At 45.7% G+C, this 16,885-nt stretch overlaps 1 protein-coding gene across 3 annotated transcripts in view; it reads right to left on the bottom strand.

Annotated features, from left to right (window-relative positions):
* Positions 1–16,885, bottom strand: part of KIFAP3 (kinesin associated protein 3) — an 811,853-nt gene that overhangs the window by 44,935 nt on the left and 750,033 nt on the right. The window lies entirely within an intron of this gene.

Genomic DNA, 16,885 nt, shown 5'->3' with positions numbered 1-16,885 from the left:
CATGGTGATGCAAAGGACTACCCTTTGGCCAGGGTGGACATTGAAACGGCATGTGGCACTGAGTCCCACATAGTCGGCGTCGTGCAGGACTTGTTGCACCCTATAATTATTGGCCGGGATTTCTGTTTGTTTTGGGATTTGTGGGGAAAAGGTTCTGAGCTCCCTAGCAAGAGTAGGGAACCAATGAACCCTGGAAGGGTGTCGCCACACCCAGAGACAGACAGGTTTCCTTTTTGTGTTCTGGTTGGGGATGAGGAGGAAGTGTCCCCTGCATCTGACATTATGGAGTTAGAGGTAACCGGTGAAAATTTTGGGACTGCCCAACATAGGGACCCCACTCTGAGGGAAGCCTTTAATAATGTCACAGTTATTGATGGGGTGGTACAAGAGCCGGGGGCAGACACAAGATTTCCCCATTTTCTGATGAGTGGGGAGTTGTTGTACCGGGTCACAAAAATAAGGGAGGTGTTGGTAGAGCAGTTGGTAGTGCCGGGTCCATATAGACGGAAGGTGTTGGACATGGCCCATTCACACATCTTGGGTGGACACCTAGGGGTGGAAAAAACGCAGGAACGGGTTGTGCAGAGGTTCTATTGGCCTGGGTGTCACCGGGAAATAGTGAACTATTGCAGGTCCTGCCCTACATGTCAGCTAACTGCTCCCACCCCTCATTTCCGGAACCCCCTTGTGCCACTGCCCATTATTGAGGTGCCGTTCGAGAGAATTACCATGGACTTGGTTGGTCCCTTACTTAAATCAGCCCGGGGCCATCAGTATATATTAGTCATCCTGGACTATGCCACACGCTATCCTAAGGCAATTCCCTTGAGAAATTCTTCCTCGAAGAGTATAGCCCGCGAGTTGGTCCATGTCTTTTCCCGGACAGGTCTGCCGAAGGAGATCCTGACTGACCAGGGGACACCTTTCATGAGCAAGGTGATGAGGGAGTTATGCAAAGCCCTGAAAATCTCCCAGTTGAGGACCTCGGTGTACCATCCCCAGTCAGATGGCCTTGTTGAGAAATTTAACAAGACACTGAAGAGCATGCTGAGAAAAGCTATAGAGAAAGACGGTAGAGACTGGGATTGTCTTTTACCCTATCTGATGTTTTCCATTCACGAAGTTCCACAGGCCTCCACAGGGTTCTCACCGTTTGAGCTTTTATATGGCCGACATCCACGAGGACTCCTGGATATAGCCAAGGAAACCTGGGAAGCCGAAGTCACGCCCCACAGAAGCGTCATTGAGCATGTGGCCCTGATGCAGTAGAGGATTGCAAAGGTGTTGCCTATCGTGAAAGAACACCTCCTCCAGGCACAAGCAGCTCAGGCCAGAGTCTACAACCGGACTGCAAGAGTGAGGCTGTTCAATCCGGGAGACCGAGCTCTTATGTTAGTTCCGACGGTGGAAAGCAAGTTTTTGGCCAAATGGCAAGGGCCATATGAGGTTGTCAAGAAACTTGGTGAAGTAAATTATAAAATTCACCAACCAGGAAGACGGAAACCATTCCAAATATACCATGTCAACCTCATCAAGCCGTGGCAAGATAGAGAGCCGACAGTAACTCCATCGTTGTTAAGCAACCCAGAAGGTGAGGTTGGAGCGGTTACTATAGCGGAGACACTATCGAAGACCCAGAAACAGCAGTGCCGGGAGTTACTCCAGAAAAACAGGGACCTGTTTTCAGAGTTGCCAGGACACACGAAGGTCATAGAGCACGAAGTCCTAACAGAGCCACATGTACGGGTGAACGTAAAGCCCTATCGTATTCCTGAGGCTCGTCGAGAAGTTATCTCCAAGGAAGTGGAGCGTATATTGAAGCTTGGAGTCATTGAGGAATCCAAGAGCAGTTGGTAGAGCCCAATTGTCCTGGTCCCAAAACCTGATGGACAGTGGAGGTTTTGCAACGACAATCAGAAGTTGAATGAGGTCTCCAAGTTTCACGCTTATCCCATGCCCCGCGTTGATGAGCTCATCGAAAGGCTTGGGCACGCCAGATATATATCCACCTTGGATTTGACAAAGGGGTATTGGCAGATCCCCATGGCACAGGAAGCCAAGGAGAAGACGGCCTTTTCGACACCTGATGGATGCTTCCAGTATGTCCGGATGCCATTTGGCCTACAGGGAGCTCCGGCGACCTTCCAGAGGGCTATGGATAGAGTCCTTGCACCCCATAAGGCCTACACTGCTGCGTACCTAGATGATATCGTCATCTTTAGCCCGGACTGGGAGAGCCATCTGGAGAAAGTCCAAGCGGTGTTTGATGCTCTAAGAGAGGCGGGGTTTACAATAAACCCGAAGAAGTGTGCCTTGGGTAAGGAAGAAGCTAAATACCTAGGCTATATAGTGGGTCGTGGAGAAATAAAGCCCCAAATCAGGAAAGTGGAGGCAATTCTAACATGGCCGAAACCACTCTCCAAAAAGCAAGTTAAAACCTTTCTGGGAATCGTGGGATATTACAGGAGGTTCATCCCGAACTTCGCCATAGTGGCTGCACCTCTGACTGATCTGCTAAAGGGGACAAAATCGGTGATGGTTAAATGGTCCGAAGAGACAGAGACAGCCTTCCAAGAGTTGAAAGGGGCTCTATGTAAGCAGCCCGTTCTGATGGCACCGGACTTCAAGAAATAATTTATTCTTCAGACAGATGCCTCGGATGTTTGGGTAGGAGCAGTCCTTTCCCAAGAGCTACATGGGGAGGAGAATCCTGTTCTCTGAGTAGAAAGCTGTCCTCATCTGAGAAGAACTACTCAGTCGTAGAAAAAGAGTGTTTGGCCAAAAAGTGGGCGGTGGACACATTACGGTACTATCTGCTGGGTCGTAAATTCAGACTAATATCTGACCATGCCCCACTTAGATGGATGAGGGAAACAAAAGGTAGAAATGCTAGGGTCACCCATTGGTTCTTAGCCTTGCAGGACTTCAGTTTCCATGTGGAACATAGGGCCGGAAAGCTGCACGGTAATGCGGATGCCCTATCAAGAATCCCTTGTTTAGTGGGGGAAAGTGCCAAGCCCCACGGCTTTAGGCAGAGGGGGGAGGTATGTAGCATGGCTAAAGGGTGTGTAGTCGACAGGAGATATGTGTCGCATAGGTGGCTTGTTGCTGTAATGTAGCCCAGAGTATTTCTTTGTTGCACATAACCATGTATATATATATATCTGTTTCAGGACCTGTGGTGATGTCAGACCACATGGCTAATCATGTGATGGGTTACTGGGTGGGGTTAGCTCTATATAAGACAGGCTAATGCTTAACACAGTGGATATGTGTGGAGGTGCTAGCCTCCAGAGGGTATTAAGGCTCCAGGTCTGAGCCTGAAGGAATGGACAGTTGTTTTTTCCTTTTGCCTGAGTTAAAGGCTATTTGTTTTTCTGTTTATGCTAACTGGTTTATGAAGCAATAAACCTCTGAACTTTTGTTGGAACCTGCCTTCTAAGTGTCAGCCGTCGCAACTGAGTGAGTGAAACCCCTATAATATATATTCGGTTCGTTCCGCCAACCCTAACAGTCATGTCACGTTTGGAGACCCCCTGATGTGCCTAAACAGTGGAAACCACTCAATTCTAACTACCACACTAACCAACACACACCTAACCCAAATCCCAACTCTAACCATAACCCTAATCGCAACCCTAACCCCAATAGACCCCAACCACAAGCCTAACCCCAACATACCCATAACCCTAATCCCAACCCTAACCACAACTCTAACCCTAACCCCAACACACCCCTAACCCTAATCCCAACCCTAACCATAACCCTAACCACAAGCCTAACCCTAACCCCAACACACCCCTAACCCTAATCTTAACCCTAATTCGAACCATAACCCTAATTCCAACCCTAACTAATTCCAACCCTAACCCTAAGGCTATGTGCCCATGTTCCAGATTCATGTACGGATTTATCCGTACCATTTTTGAAAAATCCGCAGGTAAAACGCAATGTGTTTTACCAGCGGATTTCCAGTGTTTTTTGTGCGGATTTCACCTGCGGATTCCTATTGAAGAACAGGAGTAAAATGCTGCCGAATCCACACAAAGAATTGACATGCTGCGGAAAATACAAAGCAGCGTTTCTGCGTGGTATTTTTCACACCATGGGCACAGCGGATTTGGTTTTCCATAGGTTTACTTGTGCACATAGCCTAATTCTAATCCTAACCCTAATTCTATCCCTAATTGCAACCCTAACCCTAATTCTAACCCTAACTCTAGTGGAAAAATAAAAATAAAAATATTTTCTTTATTTCATTATTTTGCCTACCTATGGGGGTGATAAAGGGGGGGGGTATTTACTATTTTTTATTTTGTTTTGATCACCGTGATAGAACCTATCACAGTGATCAAAATGTACCTGGAATGAATCTGCCGGACAATTCGGCGGGTTCAGTGCGCATGCGCCCACCATTTTGGAAGATGGTGGCGCCCATGGAGAAGATGGACGGACACGGGAGGGACACCGGGACTCGGTAAGTATGGGGGGTGAGATCGGACCACGGGGGGAGTGGAGGGGGGAGTGGAGGGGAGGGCGGAGGGGAGAGGAGGGCAGCAGAGGACAGGAAAGACTGACAGCAGCGGCAGATCGCCGCTCTCAGTCAGTGGCGGGGGCAGATCGCGGTCTCCAGCCGTGGCTGATGATATTGCAGCATTGGCTATGGCTGGATTGTAATATTTGACCAATTATCATTGGTGAAATATTACGATTGCTCTGATTGACTGTTTCACTTTCAACAGCCAATCAGAGCGATCGTAGCCACGGGGGGGGGGGGGGGGGGCAAAGCCACCAACCTTGGCTCAAGTACAACTCCCCTGTGCCTGCAGGGCAGGTGAAATTTCAATTAACCCTTTCACCCAACCTGCAGAAGCACGATCCAGCCATCACAGGTCAGATTGGCACTGACTTTCATGATGCCTATGTGGAGTCACAGGTCGGGAAGGGGTTAACTTTTGCCAGAGCTGTGTATATACAGGGTGGGCAACTTCCTGTTTGTGGCACATTAGTATATGGCGGGGGGGGAAACCTTTCAAGATGGGTGGTGACCATGGTGGCCATTTTGAATTCAGCCATTTTGGATCCAACTTTATTTTTTTCAATGGGAAGAGGGTCATGTGACACATCAAACTTTTTGTGAATTTCAAAAGAAAAACAATGGTATGCTTGGTTTTAACATAACTTTATTCTTTCATGAGTTATTTACAAGTTTATGACCACTTATAAAATGTGTTTAAAGTGCTGCCCATTGTGTTGCAATGCAACCCTCTTCTCCCACTCATGATACACTGATAGCACCACGCAGAAGAAATGCTAGCACAGGCTTCCAGTGTCCGTTGTTTCAGTTGGTGCACATCTCGTATCTTCACAGCATAGACAATTGACTTCAGATGACCCCAAAGATAAAAGTGTAAGGGGGTCAGATCGGGAGAACTTGTTGGCCATTCAACTGGCCCACGAGGACCAATCCACTTTCTAGGAAACTGTTCATGTGGGAATGCGCGGACCTGACACCCATAATGTGGTGGTGCACCATATTATGGGAAAAGATCTGCGGACTTTCCGATCCAGCCCCTCAAACATCATTTTCTGCAAGGACCTTTCCAGCTGGGGTCCACAATACCCATTGTACTGTTTACCATCTTCACTAGCCAGTTCACCCAGTCCAGTGGGAAACAGGAGCGGCTTGACCGGGCCTCTGAAGATGATGGGGATGAATCCCATATTACTTCCCCCGAGTCACTCCCTGATACTGACACAGGAGAGCTAGGTTCTCTTCTCTTAAGGATTCTCTCCTGGGAAAGGGAGCTCACTGAACCCCTAACCTCTGACCATCTCCCTTAAACTAGATGTAAAGTCTGGAGTCTCTTCTGCTACTAAATGCTGTATGCATGGCCCGCACAGCTTTTTTTCATAGTATTCCGGCAGCGGCACTCCACACACTTCTTATGCTTGGCCTTAGAGGTACATTTTCTCCCCTGACAAAATTGGAGAAAAAAAGGGGAACAGTACACCACCAAGTGAACTTTCTCCAAGATCACTTACCCGTGATGTGTACTGAGTGGTACATTAATCCGCAGGCGGTCACTCTCCGAGTTGTCCTTATGTGCTGGAGTTTTGTCCGTCCTGTTCCTATAAATGGTCCTTAAGCCATCAGTGTGACCACTGCTACTAGACCCTCGCTGGGTGATTCTTACATGGGGCTTTTCTGCGAGTTGCTGCTGCACTGGTGACTGCTGTTGCATCAGCTGCTGTTGACTCCATCTTAAAAATGGACCCGGAAGGTGGATCTGCTGAGCTCTGAGGGAGAGGTGCGGATGGTGGTGTGACGCGGCGCCGCCTTGGAATTAGCCCTGTACCGGAGGGGGCTGCTTCTCGGAGGCGCTGCTGCTGGGCGCCGCTCCCACCCCCTCGCCCCGGCTCAACGCTTATACATACCTGCCTCCTGCTGCTGCGGACTGGGGCTGAGGACTTGCGGAGTCCGGGCTTGCGCCCTCTTGGCTCTCATTTCCGGCCTCTGAACGCGGGGATCCAAGGGGGGAGGTGCGGTGCAGCCGGTGAGTTGTGGGGTCTGATTGCCCCTCTGGCTCCCGTGGTGTGCGACCCCTCTGTTCTGGCGGTTGGTTACCGACATAAGTGCCCCTGGAGAAGCGTGGGAAAATTTTGCGCCAGCGCCATCTTGGACCCGTCTCGGATGCGGTAAGGAGACACTGCACTCATTGACAGGGAGATTTAACGGTCTTTCTCCTGCTGTCTTACTTGCACTGAAGGCTTATTATTTGCTCCCCTCTGCTGCCCCATATCCAAAGACAACGGGCGCAAATAGCAAGGCACCGCACTTATATTTAACTCTTAAGCTGCTGACAATTCTGGAGCTCTTTGGCACAACAGTGTATATAATTGAGACAGTGTTAATCCCCTTCAGTGGACGGCGCTGTGCCTCGGACCGACCAGGGTGCAATTTGTTTTTCACCTATAAAACTTACTATATCTCCCCTGCAACCTACTCATATCTACAAACAGTGAACTAGTGGGATTAATATGCAGTACTCCACTGACATCTTCTGGTGATTTTAGAGGAACTGCTGCTCCAACAACATTTTTTTTTTTTTATATACTTTATATTATACTTTATATTTTTTATATACTTTTTTTATATACTTTATATACTTGCTGTTTATTCTACTCTATATCCCCGGGAAAAGCCGGATAGCTACAAAGCGCAAACTTATGCTCGAACAGTAGAAAATCGCTTTACACTCAACAATGATTTAATAACTTTCTTTTGAATGTTCAAGTGGTGACCATTGCATATCAAGCTTTCAGAAGCTTTATTATGGGTAGAACAAACAAAGAGCGTGATAAACTTTCAGCTAAAACTCTTGCTGATAATCAGGCTCGTAAAACACATGGAAATTTAGAAAAATATCTTAAAAAAGGAACAGAAATGCCTCAGACTCCCTCAAAAAAATCATCTAAAAGACCCATCTCTCCAGACATCTTGGAAGATTCAGATTCTAGCGGAGAGGGCTCGGACTGTGAATCCACCTTGGAGGACTCAGCCCCAATCTCTAGAGCCTTCATGAAAAAATTACTTGCACAAAGTATGCAGCCACTCTTAGAAGAAATTTCTGGTTTGCGTGCAGACTTACAGCATATGGGCCAGAGAGTGGAAACTCTAGAGTCTGCCAACATGGAAGCGACCGATGCTATTTTATCCTTACGCGACCAACTCCTACAACAACAACACCAACTTAATACTGCCCTTCTTGCTGCAGAAGACCAGGAAAACCGCAGCAGAAGAAAAAACATTAGGTTGAGAGGTGTCCCTGAATCCTTTGCCCGCGAGTCACTGGACAAGGTCGCCAGAGAAATCTTCTCTGACCTCCTGGGGAAAGAAAGAGCGGACTTCATTGTCATTGAGAGAGTTCATCGTGCCCTTAAACCCAAACCTAAACAGGGAGAGCCGCCAAGAGACATCATCTGCGGCCTCCTGAGCTTCGTTGACACCGCAGCAATACTATCAGGCGCAAGAGAAAAGGACAATCCCTCATATGAAGGTGCTCAATTGCAACTTTTCCAAGATCTCGCCCCATCTACTCTAACTAAACGGAGAGTGCTCAAACCACTCCTAGCGGAACTGAGGTCACGTGGTCTGATGTACAGGTGGCTCTACCCCTTTGGACTAGCCATTACGGTGGGCAACCGCCAAATCACAATACGATCCCCGGCGGATCTGGGAGAGGCCTGGTCGACCCTCGACATCTCGCCGATAGACATCCCCTCCTGGATGCCAGTTGATACAGGATGGAACTTCCCTAAACTGACCAAACCACAAGAATGGTTGGTTAAAAAAAAAGAATGCTTCTCCTAAGCCGAAGAAGACCGCTTCTAAAGTACTTCCAACCTGAAATGGGTCAAAAATGCTGGTCTGGTTCCTTTTCTTTTGAGTAGGGCATGTTTACGGTTTGCCCCTGAATACCAATGCTTTTCTTTTTTTATTGTAATGAATGGAGATGATGGAGTCTTTGTTTTTCTTTTCTCTCCAGACTTGGAGAATTCCTCTACATTATTAGATGTTTTATGTTTCTTTATCTCAATACTAGTGTTTTTACCAATACCTTGAAAATAGCTTCATTGCTATGTTCACATGTTTTCTGTCTTTAAGATAATCTAAAGATAAGAGGTCGCCACTTGGACCTTCCTTCGCTTATGTTTGGGCTCGTGTACCCCCCCCCCCTGCGATAAGCGAGCTCTATTTTGTATATAGCTGGTTAATCACCCTGTTCTGTTATTTTTTCAGGCTCCATGGTGTGACAGGGGACTTTGAGGAAGGAATGCATGGCGGCTAATCGTGTAGATGTGAGTACGGTCACGGTAGCGTCTTTCAATGTGAAAGGTTTGAATTCTCCCGCAAAACGAAATCAGATCCTCACATTACTTAAAAAACAAGCAACACAAATAGCTTTTTTTCAAGAAACTCACTTTAAATTGGGGAGAACTCCAAATATGTCTTTCTCCTCTTTTCCCACATGGTACAACAGCTGTTCTTCCTCCGCTTCTAAGGGGGTTAGTATAGCGCTTAAAAAAGGTCTACCATTCACACTGGAGGATAGTCTGACTGATTCGGAAGGCAGATTCATTTTTATAAAAGGACTACTAGCAAATACGAGAATAACCTTAGCTAATTTATACGCCCCAAACATAAATCAGACACAGTGGATCCTCAAATCATTGGACACTTTACAGCTTTTCAAGGAGGGTTTACTGATTATTGGTGGAGACCTAAATCTGACATTACAACCCACTCTAGACACTTCCAGCGGCTCCTCCTCTCTAACTCAAAAATCGAGACAAAAACTCTTAAATAAATTAAACTCTTTACAACTAATAGATCCATGGCGCAGCTTTAACCCCACCATGAAAGATTACACCTTCTTCTCGCCCCCACACAACTCTTATCATCGCATTGACTATTTTCTAATACAATCTCGGGCCTTACACTTAATAAAGTCTTCTAAAATTGGCGCAATCACTTTATCAGATCATGCTCCTGTCTTTATTGAAATCCTCATCACAACATTACCCAGACCTGCTATGACTTGGAGACTTAATGAGTCGTTGCTTGATAGCCCAAAACATGTAAATAAGCTCAAATCTATCATCTCTCAATTCTTTACTGAGAACATAAATACGGGACACCTTACTCCCATTATATGGGAAACACACAAAGCCGTCCTCAGAGGAGAACTCATTTCACTTAGCTCATATACTAAAAAACAAAGAGAAAAAGAAATCCAATCCCTCCTCCACCAAATAACTATTGCAGAACGCGCACATAAAAACACTAAATCATCTGAGTCATACCAAGAACTTAGTCTCCTTCGAAGCAAACTTAAAGACTTGCTAAACGTAAATTCGGTTAAATTATTTATGTATTGCAAACACCGCTTTTATTTGCATGGCAACAAAAGTGGGAAACTCACCACACAACTGTTAAAGAAACAAAAAGAGAAAAAATTCATAAAAAGCATCCTCACGACGGCAAACAAGAGAGTAGTGGACTCAAAAGGGATTGCCGAGACCTTCCGGCAATACTATGAATCCCTATATAATTTGCCCCTTTCTGAAGACATGAATAACTGCTCGTCGGCCACGGCTAAAATTCAAGCCTTTTTGGCTCCTCTTTCCCTCCCGACAATTTCCCCTGAAGACTGCAAAACACTCACGACCAAAGTCACACTTAAAGAACTAAATGATATCTTAAAAACGATCCCGAATGGGAAAGCACCTGGCCCTGACGGTTTCCCGATGGGCTATTACAAAAAGTTCTCTGATATCCTTCTCCCCCACCTAGTAAATCTTTTTAATTCCTTTTTAGAAGGGAAGCTTCCACCTCGCCAAGCATTAGAGGCTTACATTACCATCATACCAAAAGAGGGAAAAGATGACAGCCTGTGCAGCAATTTCCGCCCTATTTCATTACTCAACTCGGACCTGAAATTGTGGGCTAAAGTGTTGGCTTCAAGGATGAGTGGTGTTTTGAGCAGGGTTATTTGCCCCGACCAGGTGGGTTTCGTGAAAGGCCGCGAGGGCAAAGACAATTCCACTAAAATTCTTCACGCTATTTCGTATGCAAAGAAAACTAAGACTCCACTGACTATTCTGTCGACTGATGCTGAAAAAGCATTTGACAGAATCAGTTGGAGATACATGGTCTGCACGCTAAAAAAATTTGCCTTCCCAACAGCCTTTATAGACGCTGTAATGTCCCTCTACGTGGACCCATCTGCTAAAGTCGGGATGAATGGTATTTTTTCCGAACCTTTTAACATAACTAACGGCACCAGGCAGGGCTGTCCTCTCTCACCCTCCCTATTTATCATGGTCATGGAAACCTTGATGGAAAAGATTAGACAAGATAATGAGATCAAAGGTCTTAGGATGGGTAAACTAGAGGTCAAAGTAGCTGCTTTTGCCGACGACCTTTTAATCTTGACCTCCAACCCCAAAACATCTTTTCCGAAATTAATGTCCCTGTTTGATGACTATGGCGAGATCTCTAACTTCAAAATAAACGCAAACAAATCTGAAGCATTAAATATCTCGGCAAAGATCTCAGACATCCTAGAATTAAAAGAAAGCACCCCTTTTAATTGGCCCTCAGAAAAACTAAAATATCTTGGAATTTATCTAACAGCTAACCCCTCCTCCCTTTACAAATGCAATTACACTCCCCTCCTGGCACGGCTTCAAGCGGATCTAAAAAATTTTGATCTACCCTACCTATCTTGGATGGGAAGAATAAATGTCATTAAATCCTACATATTCCCAAAATTTTTTTATACCATGAACATGGTTCCCATACCCCTTCCCAATTCATTCTTCCATTCAGCCAACCAACTGATTTCTCAATTCATATGGAAATACAAAAAAGCCAGACTCCCTTATAAATTCTATCTTATCCCAGAGGTAGGGGCGGTCTTGGCCTTCCAGATATCAAAACTTATTATAAAGCCATACATCTCGCTAGATGGATAAACTTGCTAAAACCTAATCCAGAAAACTTCAACACAAAATTAGAACTTGCCCTGTTGGGCGAAGAGGTTAATCTTTATCTCTGGTCGTCTTTCAATTGCCCACATAAAAAACTTGATGAGATCCTACAAAATACTTTATTTATAAGACGCTCCCTTATACCAAATCAGCTCCCGTACTGTCACTTTCTTGACAGTATTCCGATTGGGATAATCCCATGGTTGGTAGACCCTACATATGAGGACACCTATGGACTCTGGGCATCACTTCCAGACGCCCCAATTTCTCAATTCCTATCAAATCAAGTACCTTGCAAAGATAATTGGCCAATCAAAGCCACAAAACAACCTACTAATTTCCTCCAAAAATATCACATATACCGCATATTGACGAATTTTAGAACCAAGGTAAGTCACTCTTCAGATTGGCTTTGGCTCGATTTACTAGTGAAGTTAAAATCCCCAATCACCAAACTGGTTTCTAAACTTTACGCAAACCTCCTCAAAAGCCCAACTCAATTTAAACCCTTATACCTCTCCTCTTGGGAAACGGAGTTGGGGGTGACATTGTCCTCCCAGGAAACCCAACAGGTACTTGCTAACTCTCACGGGTTCTCCAGGTGTATCCTACTACAAGAGAATTCATTTAAAATCCTTTCTAGGTGGTACCGAACCCCAGAAAATCTGTTTCATTTGGGACTGGTGGACTCCCCGCTGTGTTGGAGATGCTCTCGATCCGTAGGTTCCTTAGCTCATATTTTCTGGTTCTGTTTGGAGCTAAAGCAATTCTGGACAGACAAACAAATCTCTCCATAGTATGGGCCTAATGGATCGAGACCTAGCTCCTCAAGATGTTTTGCTTTCCCTCCCTTCTTCCTCCTTTAACCCAAAGAAACACGGCTTACTACCCATTCTATTAGCAGCTGCAAAACATTTGATTTCAATACACTGGAGAAAAACAACCCCTCCATTGTTCAATGAATGGACCCTTAAAGTTCAAGACCTATATCGCTTGGAGGAATTATCTAGTTGGGAGACACGAACCCACGAGAAGTTTAGTGCCTCTTGGCTTCCTTGGGTTTCTTTTTCATCCCCCACTCCTAGTTCTAGGATAAGAAATCTAAATTGAGGATTGTCCCTTCCAATTCCCTACCAAGAGTCCCCCTAGCTCGAATTTTTTCAAATAGGACGCGATGACCGACCCCCCTCCACGTTTGCAACAATTTTTTGCACATTCCAGCCATTTTTTTTTCTGCCTCCATTCCTCCTCTTCAATTGATAACAACTTTACTTGCGATATTTTAGTCCTTCCTGTTGCACCCCCTAGCCTTACAAATTTCTTATATAGCTCATATTGATATCTAGGGCTAGTTTCTATGGTCCTGAAATTTTTGTTTTCTGTTTTGTATGCTCAACTGTTATTATTATCTAACGAGTATATATTGATAATACAGTCTCTCTTGATTATCTTATGACTTGTTGTAAAGTAACAAACCATCTGTATTTCTGACACGAGAGCTTATGTTTGTTATAACATGTTTTTTCTTATGTTTAGTGAAAACTTAAATAAAGAATTAAAAAAAAAAAAATGGACCCGGAAGCACCTAGCCTCCATCCTGGCTTCCTTAAATAGCCGGCCACCCCCTCAGGTACCTCCCCCGGTCGGGGCCAGCAGGATTTTCCAATGGCCTGCCCGGTGCTCTTGTGGCTGCTGAACGCCCCCCCCCCCCCCCCCGGTGACCGTGCCCCCAAGCCACATGCAGCTACCTACCCCTTTGGCCTGGACCTCTGCTCCACTCAAGGCCCCCTGCCGCTCAGCCGTGCCTTCCATTGGGGGCAGCCATGTTTTTCAACGACACCGTGACATTATCAAAGCATGCCCTGATGCGTCATCAAGGACTGCCCGTGGCGCCTACCGCGCATGTCTGACGCATCACCGGGTTATGCCTGCGACTGCTTCACCAGGCTCCACCCCATGCTGGCCGTGTCACACAGGGCACACCAGACTCCCCACAGCTGCCCTGACATGGACTCACCACTGCGCAGACCACGGCCTCAAGGAAACACCACCGCCAGCCTGGTCGCGGCCCCCGGGGACAAACGCAGCATACTCACCCAGCACCCGCGGCGACGGACCATCTTCAAGCAAGCTCCCCTTTCCCGAAGGCGGCTTCTTCTGCTGTCGATTACATCTTCAGTTCCCCTGCAGTGTGGCGCTTCCAGCACACAGGACAGACCGAGGCAGGGGACCCACGCTATCTGATTCGGCCAGCCGGGCCTGGGCGAACTTCTATCTTCTACCATCATTAAAAAGGTATGTCTGACAAGGTTCCCTTGTCAGGGACAGAAAACCAACTGATGCGGGAGAGAGGTTTCCTGTCCCTGAAGGGCAGATCCCCTCTCGCGTGGTGCTGTCATGGGAGACCGAATAAAAATTGAGTGGGCTCGCATGTAATTTTCTTATCCACCAGAGGGAAAGCCAGCGACTGGAGGCAGATATTTATAGCCTGGGAAGGGGTAATACCCATTGAGCTTCCCAGTCTATCAATATCAGCTCACAGCTGTATACTTAGCTTTTACTAGCTATTAAAATAGGGGAGCCCCCCAAAAAAAAATTATGTGGGGTCCCCCTATAATTAATAACCAGCAAAGGCCATGCAGACAGTTGTGGGCTGATATTAATAGCCTAGGAAGGACCCATGGATACTGGCCCCCTGGCTAAAAACATCAGATCTCAGCCGCCCAAGAAAAGGCACATCTCTAAGATGCGCCAATTCCGGCACTTAACCTCGTTCTTCCCCCTTGCCCTGTAGCGGTGGCAAGTAGCAAGTAGCGGTGGCAAGTAGCGGTGACATCAACCCCATGGCTTAGTAATGGAGAGGTGTCAATAAGACACCTATCCATTACTAATCCTATAGTTGTTACATGTTAAATAAAGACAGCCAGAATAAAGTATTTTAATGAAATAAAACACAACACAGTTTGCCATTTTTATTATTACTGTTAATCCATGTGAAGCCCTCGATCTGCTGCTGCTGCAAAAAAAAACAAAAACAAAACACAAATACTCCCTGTTGCGATGTAATCCATTTAATAACGAGTGTCCACCTACGATCTCCCGTGTAGAACAATCACATCGGGAGATGCGACTGCGCTACCCGGCCTCACGCAGCGGTAGTGACAGCATGAACTCTGGTGAAATCACGGCAGGAGGATTAAATCCTGTCACTGTATCACCAGAGCCGTGTAGAGAGGTCACATCTCCCGATGTACAAGAAAACAGCCGCACTCTCTCAGGTTATATCTTGCAAAGGGTGATGTATTTATTCACATGTGTTGAAGCATAAATATATATATATACAAAGCAAAGCAGTCATCAAAGAAAAAGGTGGCTACTTTGAAGAACCTAGAATATAAGACATATTTTCAGTTGTTTCACACTTTTTTGTTAAGTATATAATTTCACATGTGTTAATTCATAGTTTTGATGCCTTCAGTGTGAATTTACAATTTTCATGGTCATGAAAATACAGAAAAATCTTTAAATGAGAAGGTGTGTCTAAACTTTTGGTCTGTACTGTACATCCGCAGCAAATCCGCAAATCTTTTTACAGCTGTGGTTTTGCAGCGGATTTGACTGACTCAATGGGAGTCAATAGGTGCAGAAACGCTGCAGATCCGCAAAAAGAATTGACATGCTGCAGAAAATAAAACGCTGCAAATCCGCGCTGATTTTTCCGCAGCATGTACACACCACTTCTGGATTCCCATTGATTAACATTGGTTGTGCACTACACTGCGGATCTGGTGCAATTCCGCGGTGTGTCCAAAAACCACAACATGTGCACATAGACTTAGAGAGGCAAATCAGAACCCCAGCTTGACTGCAAAAGACCTTCAGAAAAACCCCTTTCTGACCTCAGACGGGATAGTACAGCCGAGGTCAGATCCCCTGCTTTGATGCAGGGCTCCACGGTGAGCCCGCATCAAAGCCGGGACATGTCAGCTGTTTTGAACAGCTGACATGTGCCCGCAATAGCGGCGGGTGAAATCGCAATTCACCCGCCGCTATTAACTAGTTAAATGCCACTGTCAAACGCAGACAGCGGCATTTAACCGGCGCTTCCGGCCGGGCGGCCGGAAATGAGCGCATCGCCAACCCCCGTCACATGATTGGAGGTCGGCGATGCTTCAGAATAGTAACCATAGAGGTCCTTGAGACCTCTATGGTTACTGATCCCCGGCAGCTGTGAGCCCCACCCTGTGGTCGGCGCTCACAGCACACCTGCATTTCTGCTACATAGCAGCGAACATCAGATACCTGCTATGTAGCAGAGCCGATCGTTTTGTGCCTGCTTCTAGCCTCCCATGGAGGCTATTGAAGCATGGCAAAAGTAAAAAAAAAAAAAAGTAGAAAAAAATGTGAAAAAAATAAAAAAAATATAAAAGTTTAAATCACCCCCCCTTTTGCCCCATTCAAAATGAATCAATAAAAAAAATAATCAAGCCTACACATATTTGGTGTCTCCGTGTTCAGAATCGCCCGATCTATCAATAAAAAAAAAGCATTAACCTGATCGCTAAACGGCGTAGCGAGAAAAAAATTCGAAACGCCACAATTTTTGGTCGCCGCGACATTGCATTAAAATGCAATAACGGGCGATCAAAAGAATGTATCTGAACCGAAATGGTATCGTTAAAAACGCCAGCTCGGCACGCAAAAAATAAGCCCACACTCGACCCCAGATCATGAAAATTGGAGATGCTATGAGTATCGGAAAATGGCGCAATTTTTTTTTTTTTTTTTAGCAAAGTTTGGAAATTGTTTTCACCGCTTAGATAAAAAATAACCTAGTCATGTTAGGTTTCTATGAACTCGTACTGACCTGGAGAATCATAATGGCTGGTCAGTTTTAGCATTTAGTGAATCTATCAAAAAAGCCAAACAAAAAACAAGTGTGGGCCTGCACTTTTTTTGCAATTTCACCGCACTTGGAATTTTTTTCCCGTTTTCTAGTACACGACATGGTACAACCAATGATGGCGTTCAAAAGTACAACTCGTCCCGCAAAAAATAAGCCCTCACATGGTCAAATTGACGGAAAAATAAAAAAGTTATGGCTCTGGGAAGGAGGGGAGCGAAAAATGAACACGGAAAAACGGAAAATCCCAAGGTCATGAAGGGGTTAAGCAGACTCGAGTTGCTTAACTTCCTTGTACAAACTCTAAAATTCTGACAAACTGCCTTTATCTGTAATCTTACCCTGAACTCCCACTTTCACCCACTCTCCAGTACCAAGCATCATAGCTCTCAATGAGCAATATACTTGTCCAAATGCACTGTTAAC

This window comes from Ranitomeya variabilis, chromosome 8 (assembly GCF_051348905.1).
Source record: "Ranitomeya variabilis isolate aRanVar5 chromosome 8, aRanVar5.hap1, whole genome shotgun sequence".
NCBI classification, from domain to species: Eukaryota; Metazoa; Chordata; class Amphibia; order Anura; family Dendrobatidae; genus Ranitomeya; species Ranitomeya variabilis.
Note: the sequence above shows the minus strand (reverse complement) of the source record. Positions and strands in the feature narration are given on the sequence as shown.